Source organism: Triticum aestivum, chromosome 5A (genome assembly GCF_018294505.1).
Source record: "Triticum aestivum cultivar Chinese Spring chromosome 5A, IWGSC CS RefSeq v2.1, whole genome shotgun sequence".
Lineage (NCBI taxonomy): Eukaryota > Viridiplantae > Streptophyta > Magnoliopsida > Poales > Poaceae > Triticum > Triticum aestivum.
This window is the reverse complement of record NC_057806.1, coordinates 689920707-689928366: the sequence shown is the minus strand read 5'-3', so window position 1 is coordinate 689928366 and position 7660 is coordinate 689920707. Positions and strand designations below refer to the sequence as shown.

Here is a 7660-nt window from a genome sequence, read left to right as displayed (position 1 = left end):
GCGGCGGCTCCCGTGGACGAAGGGGGCGGCGGCTCCGGCGACACGGCTCCCATGTCGGCTAACGGCTGCGGGAGGAGGAGGAGGGGGCGAGAGGTCGTGCAGGGCTGCGGGCGTGCTTGGCAGCGGTTTTTTTAGCGCGAGGGGCGAGGGAGGGTTAGCGATCGATGGACGTGGCTTAATGCGTGGTTTGCAGTGTTAAACATAGAAGGAATAAGGGCCATTAGATATTGATGATGGATGGATCTGATTGTTTGGATCTTCCCCTCTCTGTCTTTTATAGTGGTAGTAGATTCATGGATATTTTAAAGGCCTGTGAATTTTTTAATTTTGTGAACCTTTTTAAAATTCACGAGCACTATTTGAAACCATGAATATGTTTTAAATTCTGTATCATCTTTTTAGTTTGCAGAATTGTTAAAATCCAAGATTTTAATACATCTATTTCTCTTATATTTAATTAACTTTTCAAATCAAAAAACGATAGTCAATTGTTTTTAAGCTAGCAGTGTAGTGAGCGAAAAAACTAAGCGAGCTATTCAAAGGACGGCCCATGTGAAGCTCTAGCAATAATTAGATCACTAATGGCGCACGATGCCACGCCCTCCTATTTGAAATTTTCTTAAATATAGACAAACATGATCTGCGGATGTTAATTAAATTCGCGTCTATTGACCCGTATGTGAGCAATGAAATGAAGGTGACTATTATTTGGTTTGTATTACGGGCGCTGAGATGCGTGCCTCCAGATTCAACCGACAAAAAAACCGACCTTGTGAGGACTCAGATGTTTTTAGAAAAAGTGTAAGAAGAAACCCACGCTACATGACACAACTAGTGTAACATTAGAAAAACAACTAAAGTACAGACACATATGCTCAGATACAACGTAGCGTCGCCACTACAAATGCATGCACGAACATCTGTCTCTATGGATACCTTGGAGGGCAAACTTTTTTTGCGCAATACCGGTACCTACTGGCAAGAATTTCATTGTTCACGCTCTAGTCTAAGATTCGGGCCATGGACAACTATTATTCCTCATTTTCTACTATACAAATTGAATACTACGAAAATGCATAGGAGCTCTCGGGTGCTACGCTCCCTTATATTAAAAAATAATTTAGTAATTCAAAAAAGTCAAAAAATCCCAGAACTTTTTATGTAATCAAACATGACCAAGTATTGCATCCGTATAAAAAGATTAAATAGGAAATTCCTTTTATTGTGTCCGGCGTCAAAGATTTTCCAAAAAATGCTAGATACAAGTACTATTCATACTATATTGTCGTCATAAATTTGTTTTTTTACCCTGAAGTCAACGAGAATTATTTCTTGGCCAAACTTTTTATATGAGTACAATACCTAGTCATATTTGGTTCAAAAATATATCCAGTTTTTTCTTGACTTTTTTGGAATCATTAAATTATTTTTGAATATAGAGGGATGGAGCACCCGAGTGCTCCTAATCTGCTTCCTTGAATACTAGGCCTACTATAACTATGGGCTCCCACCATTGTCCTTGATATGGCAGTGATGACAGCATTGTGACAACTCTCTCTCTCTCTTTCTCTCTCTCTCTCTCACACACACACACACCCACACCCACACACACACACACTCGCGACATGTTGCCATATTTTCATCTAACACTCCCGCGACATGAGTGACCCTAGGTTTTTAGCCCTGGCGGTGATCCAAAGATTTGCCTCGGTCATGATGTTGTTGAGCAAAATGGTTGGTGGCGCGCTTTTGTTGCGGAAGACCCTTTCGTTCCATACGCTCCATGAGAGAAGCATGATACGCGAAGCCATGGCCTTCCTCTGAGTGGTGCCCGCGTTGGCACGACTTTCCCACCACTTTTTTATGGAGCCGTCCAAGTGCCAAGAAGTGACGTCGAAGTTCTCAAGTCGTAATTTCGCTTTGACCAAGCCCCAAAGCCTCAATGTAAAACAACACTTGAAAAAGAGGTGAGCGCCACACTCTTGCACTCTGTTGCAAAAAGGACAAAACCCATAATTTTTCCATCCCCGCTTGTCCAACCTATCGGCCAACCAAATGCGATCTTTAATAGCCAACCATGCGAAGAACTTAACCTTTGGCGGCGCCCAAGCCTTCCACACCATTTGGTCCAAAGAGGAGAAGGCCATGCAAAGGAATTGCGCCTTGTAGGCAGAGGCCGCGGAGTAGAGCTCATTTGTCGAATGTTTCCACACAATGCCATCATCAACACTCTCATCAAGTTGTACGTCATGCGCTAAACCCCAAAGGGTGAAGAACTGTCGGATGTGCTCGGTGGATAGAGCGATAGGTGGTTTGATCTTCAGAATCCATGCGTTATTTTGGAGGGCCTCACGCACCATCCAATTCTTTCTCAAGGATGCATCAAATATGAGCGGGGCGATCTCCTTGGGCACGTCCAAGTAGCCAAGGGGCGTCCCAAAATGAAGTTCTTGCCCGGTTCCCTATTGTGATTGTTGTGGAGGCGTAGAAGAACTTCAAATCCTCCTCGTCGCACGGGTTTCCCATCCCAACCCACATCTTGTTTGGTTCCTTCCACTCATACCAAGGCCATCTCAAGCGCAAGGCGCGTGCAAACTTATCCGTGCTGAGCACCCCTAGACCACCATATTCACGTGGACGACAAACAATTTCCCAGTTGACTTTGCATTTTGCCCTTGTCATCTTGTCCGCACCGGTCCAAAGGAAAGCCCTTTCAAGCTTATTGACATACCGAAAAGTAGATGCCGGTATGACAAGCGACGTGATGAAGTAGACCACAAGGATGGTAATCATCGACTTGACAAGGATCGTTCGGCCAATGGTGGTGATGTTCTTGCCCTCGTATGTAATTGGCCTACTTGCCACCTTGTCTTCAAGGAATTGAAGATCACCTTTCTTGAGCTGCCAAACTGAGATAGGAAGGCCCAAGTACCGCATTGGGAAGGATGCTCGTGTCACGGGCAGGTTTTGAAGAAGGATAGTAAACTGCATCCAACAGCACTACAGCAGCCATCTATCACCAACGTTGACAAAAATACAACTCGATGGTACTCCATTGTTTATACGTTTTCAGCAAAGGAAAGTAAACTGATCTCCACCAGTAGGCAGTAGCCGCCCATGACGAAGGATTGATTCATGGCATCTCTCGCTCGCTCGCGCAGTCAGCTCTTCTCTTCTGACGGCCTTGTCTCACGTTCAATGCAACGGCGGGATGCTCTGCTCGTTCCTGAAGTAGTTGGTGGGATCCACGGCCGCCTTCACCGCCGCCAGCCGCCGGTAGTTGCCCACGAAGTAGCGCTCGCCCCAGGCCTCGCCGCCCTTGAACGTGCCGGCCTCGTCGTTCTGCCCGACGTCCAGATCCCGGAAGTTGACGTACGCCCGCCGAGGGTTCTTGCTCACGCACTAGTAGAAAATAGGGCTCTGGTCCAGGCTGGGTCAGCCCATTAGTCCCGGTTCAGTCCAGAACCGGGACCAATGTGGGCATTGCTCCCGGTTCGTGAGCCCAGGGGGCCGGTCGGGCCACGTGGGCCATTGGTCCCGGTTCATCTGGAACTTTTGGTCCCAGTTGGTGGGATGAACCGGGACCAATGGGCCTCGCTCCTGGCCCACCACCATTGGTCCCGGTTGGTGGCTTGAACCGGGATCAAAGGTTCCCCTTTAGTCCCGGCTCATGTCACCAACCGGGACCAATGAGATGCCTATATATACCCCTCGCTCGCGAGCAGAGCACCCCAGTGCTCTGTTTTTCTCTGGCCGAGGGGGAGAGGACTTGGTGGTGCTCTAGCTCACCTCTTATGCACACAAGGTGTTCGATGGAATGCCTGAGCCACACTACTTAGGTCCGTCACGCCCCGTCCCTGTCTTCACCGCTGTCGATCACCCGCGCCGAGCTCATCGCCGGCACCACCGTGGTGAGCCTCTTGTTGTTATCTTCTTTCTGAAAGGAAAAATATTCTTACTTGTATGTTTACATAGATACTTGTATTGTTTTCTTACTTTTATTATTGCATCTTATATAGTGCGATGGTTTTGGTATCCGCCCCCGTCAGCCCTCGTCCTGTCTATGATTCGGATGTGGTATATATATTATCTTTATAACTATTGGTTCATTTATTGTTTATGAAAATTATGCCGACCAACGTGACATAGATTTTATTTATGTAGGATGTATGTGAATCGAAAATGCCAACCGACCCTATTGTCGAGAGATTAAATTTAGTTGAAGAAGAAAACAATTTGTTGAAGGAAAAAATAAAAAAAATTGAGGAGGAGAAGATGATATTGGAGTTGCATGTTGCGGATGTCGTCGATGATCACAAGATCAAGATAGATGCAATGCGCTTGAAGATTAGAAAGATTAGAAAATATGCCATTCATACCGAGGTTTGGTATCATTATGTCGTTGGATCAATTGTTACCTTGGTTGCGATTATGATCGCATTTGTTTTTGCATTGAAATATTTTACATAGTTTCAATGTATGGTTTAATTAATTAGATGCTCTGAAGAGCTATATGTTGTTAGATGAGAACTATGTATGCACTTTAGTTTTAATGTGTGATGAACTTCTATTAATTTGGACACTTAATTATATATAATGCACGCAGATGAACCGGCAATGGATGTACGGTGACAGACACACCCGCGAGTACATTAAGGGCATGCATGAGTTTCTCGATGCGGCTGAGGCAAACAAGTAGAATGATTTTATGTGTTGTGCATGCATTGAATGTGAGAATACGAGGTCTTACTGCCAATATGAGAAGATCAGAGATCACTGGCCGCATTTGTGACCCACAAGACATCGGAAAAGAGTAAGAAGATGTCGGCGACAAACAAGCAAAATGCTGCGAAGAAGAAGCTTCACCATCGCACGGGGTCAGGTGGCTACCTCATAGCCCGGCCTAAGTGGGCCAAGACTGAGAATGATCTGGTTGATAAAGGGATCGAACCAGAGACAATTAACTGGCCAGACCGTTGCCGGACTTGGTTCTTCGGGGCTGGCCGAACCTTGGACCCTATAACAGGGAAGTGCATTTGGACGAACGATCAAATGGACATACCAGTCAGGAAGCTTAAGCAGTATATCGAAGCAGCGTAACAAGGGACGTTCTTTCCAGACAGAGAGAACGACAAGCTCACAATAGCCCTCGGGAATCCTGAGCACCTTGGACGGACACGAGGCACGCCAGGCTCCATTCCATGGAAGGTTGGGTTTCCGGACACAGGCGGTTACAAATCCCATGAGAGGAGGAAAAAAGTGCAGCAGACCCAAATGCAGGCGCTGCAAGCAAGGGTAGACGCGATAGAGGAACGAGAAGCCAATCGCAGCAAACGTACTGCCGAAGCTTCCCCTGAAGCCACCCCACCATCTCAGCGCAGAAACAGTGTGGCTTCCACCGAGCTGCTTCAGCCGGAGCATGCCTTCACGGCTCCTGCCAGCTATCCCGTGGATGCTATCACGGAGTCTCAAAATTGCCACCTTATGACGCAATGGATAAATTTGAAGGTCAAGGCGGCTGTTGGCTCTGTTTATCCTACTGAACCCGGCGCAACTTTTCACTGCCGGCCGATTCCAGAAGGATATGCTAGGGTGATGGTGGATGAAATAACGGAGGGATTTAAGGACCTCCAGCTTGACCACCCTACCGGTGAAGGGGAGACTCGGCTGGGGTCTGCTCTGAAGACTCCATGCCTATGGCGGAAGGAGCTCATCAACCTTCCGAACTGGACGCCTCCGCCTCCTCCTCCTTCTTCGGCGAGTCAGGGCACTCCGCCTCCTCCACCGCCTCCTCCTCCGGCGAGTGACGATCAGGGCACTCGACCGGCTCCTTCTCCAGTGCGTGGCGGCACTCCTCCTCCTTCTCTGCCTGCGCCGGCGCGCCCGAGCAGCCAGCCTCCTCCTTCTCCGCCTCGTCAGCAAGGGCGGAAGAGACCTGCCGCCGCTCTGGCTGCTCCGGCGCGTCGTAGTCCTTCTCCTCCGCCTCGTAAGCAAGTAAAGAAGACAACCGCTCTGTCTGCTCGGCCGGCGTCTAGCAGTACAGCCAGAGGCGGGAGGACATACAGATTCGGTCCTTCTCTGCAGACTCCAAAGAAGTTACCATACGAGAGGACCCCGGAGGAGAACGCCGAGATCGCACGAACCGAAGTGGATGACTGATTTCAAGGGTTGAAAGCAAAGAGACATCCATTTTCGGAGGAGAAGGTAGATCCAGTGAAAGCGAAGCGCACTCTGGCTGCCCTGACAAAACCACCGAAGTCTCCGCCGAAAGGAAACTATGAGCGCATTATTGCAAAGGAATTTGTCGAAGCGGAGCGGTCGGGAAGTACTGTCAGTGATCAAAGGCTGAAAGAACGACGAGCTGGGAAACAAATTGCCTAGCTCGGCGAACAAGCGAAGCAATCGTGCCCCCCGCTCAAGGTGCCTAGCCACAACGTCGTTAATGATCCGAGGATGGTGCCCGGTTATAGCAATCTTGCAGATTACCTGCCCGACGATGTACATTATGAACCCATGGACGTGCCGATACAAAGATACGAGTACGGGAAGCCTCTCGTCAAAGATGAAAGATCTCTATCAACGATGATGCGAAGATTTCATGATTGGTACTTGAAAATCTGCAAAGACTCTGGGGGGAGGAGTACTTTGTATGTGAAAGTTAAAAAGGAGCATGACCTCGTTGGAATTGAACTGTTGCCTGTTCCATTTGAGGAGTTCTATCAGTTTTTCAATCAATTGGCCCTCGATAAAACAACGGTTGCCTGCTACTGTCTGTAAGTAGTACTACTTCTGTCATTAAGTCTCTCTATATAGCTCAGCTCTTTCATTGCATGTATTTATAATCATCCTCACTATATTATGCAGATTGAAGATCGCCGAATTGAAAAAAAGACAAGTCGGTGATATTGGGTTCATTAACACATATCTCATAGATGCAACTCAGGTTAAATTTCATGCCGCAGCTACCGAGGCCAACTTGCTACGATCATTCGTAATTAATGAAAACAAAGATATAATACTCTTTCCTTACAACTTCAAGTGAGTGTTACTGTCTTGTGCTTATTCGGTTTCCCTTATATATTAGTCAAGGTTATAGTAATGTAATTGATGAGTAATGCATGCGTGTGCAGTTTCCACTATATTCTCCTAGAGATTAAGCTTGAGCAGGGACTAGTAATCGTCTTAGACTCAAGACGAAAAGATCCCCAGGACTATGCAGACATGACTCAAATACTCGAGAAGTAAGTTAAATCGATCATTATCCACCATATCAGCAACTTTGTTCATTTCCTGATATATCAAGTAATTGTTTTCTTTGTCTGGCAGGGTTTGGAGAAAATTCATTAGAAAAGCACCGGGACTGCCGAAGGAGCTGCAATTTAGACACCCGAAAGTAAGTACTATAGTAGCATGTTCCGCGCATCTACTAGTCATTCAAGCGCTAGTTTCATCAATACCATTTGGCATTCTTGCTTATCAGTTTGATTGACCTCTATTTCTTGTAAAGTGGTTGTGGCAGGAACAAGGGAATGATTTCTATGGATACTACGTTTGCGAGTCCATCCGCCACACGACCTGTGAGCGGGGCTATACTGACGAACAATATGAAGTACGTAAATGACAACATTCACAATTTAATTTTATTACCATCATTTGGGTT

General features: G+C 46.9%; 1 pseudogene; it reads right to left on the bottom strand.

Annotated features, from left to right (window-relative positions):
• Positions 1-3195: 3195 nt before the first annotated feature.
• The window catches only part of LOC123101811 (berberine bridge enzyme-like Cyn d 4), a 17042-nt pseudogene continuing 12577 nt past the window's right edge, over positions 3196-7660 (bottom strand).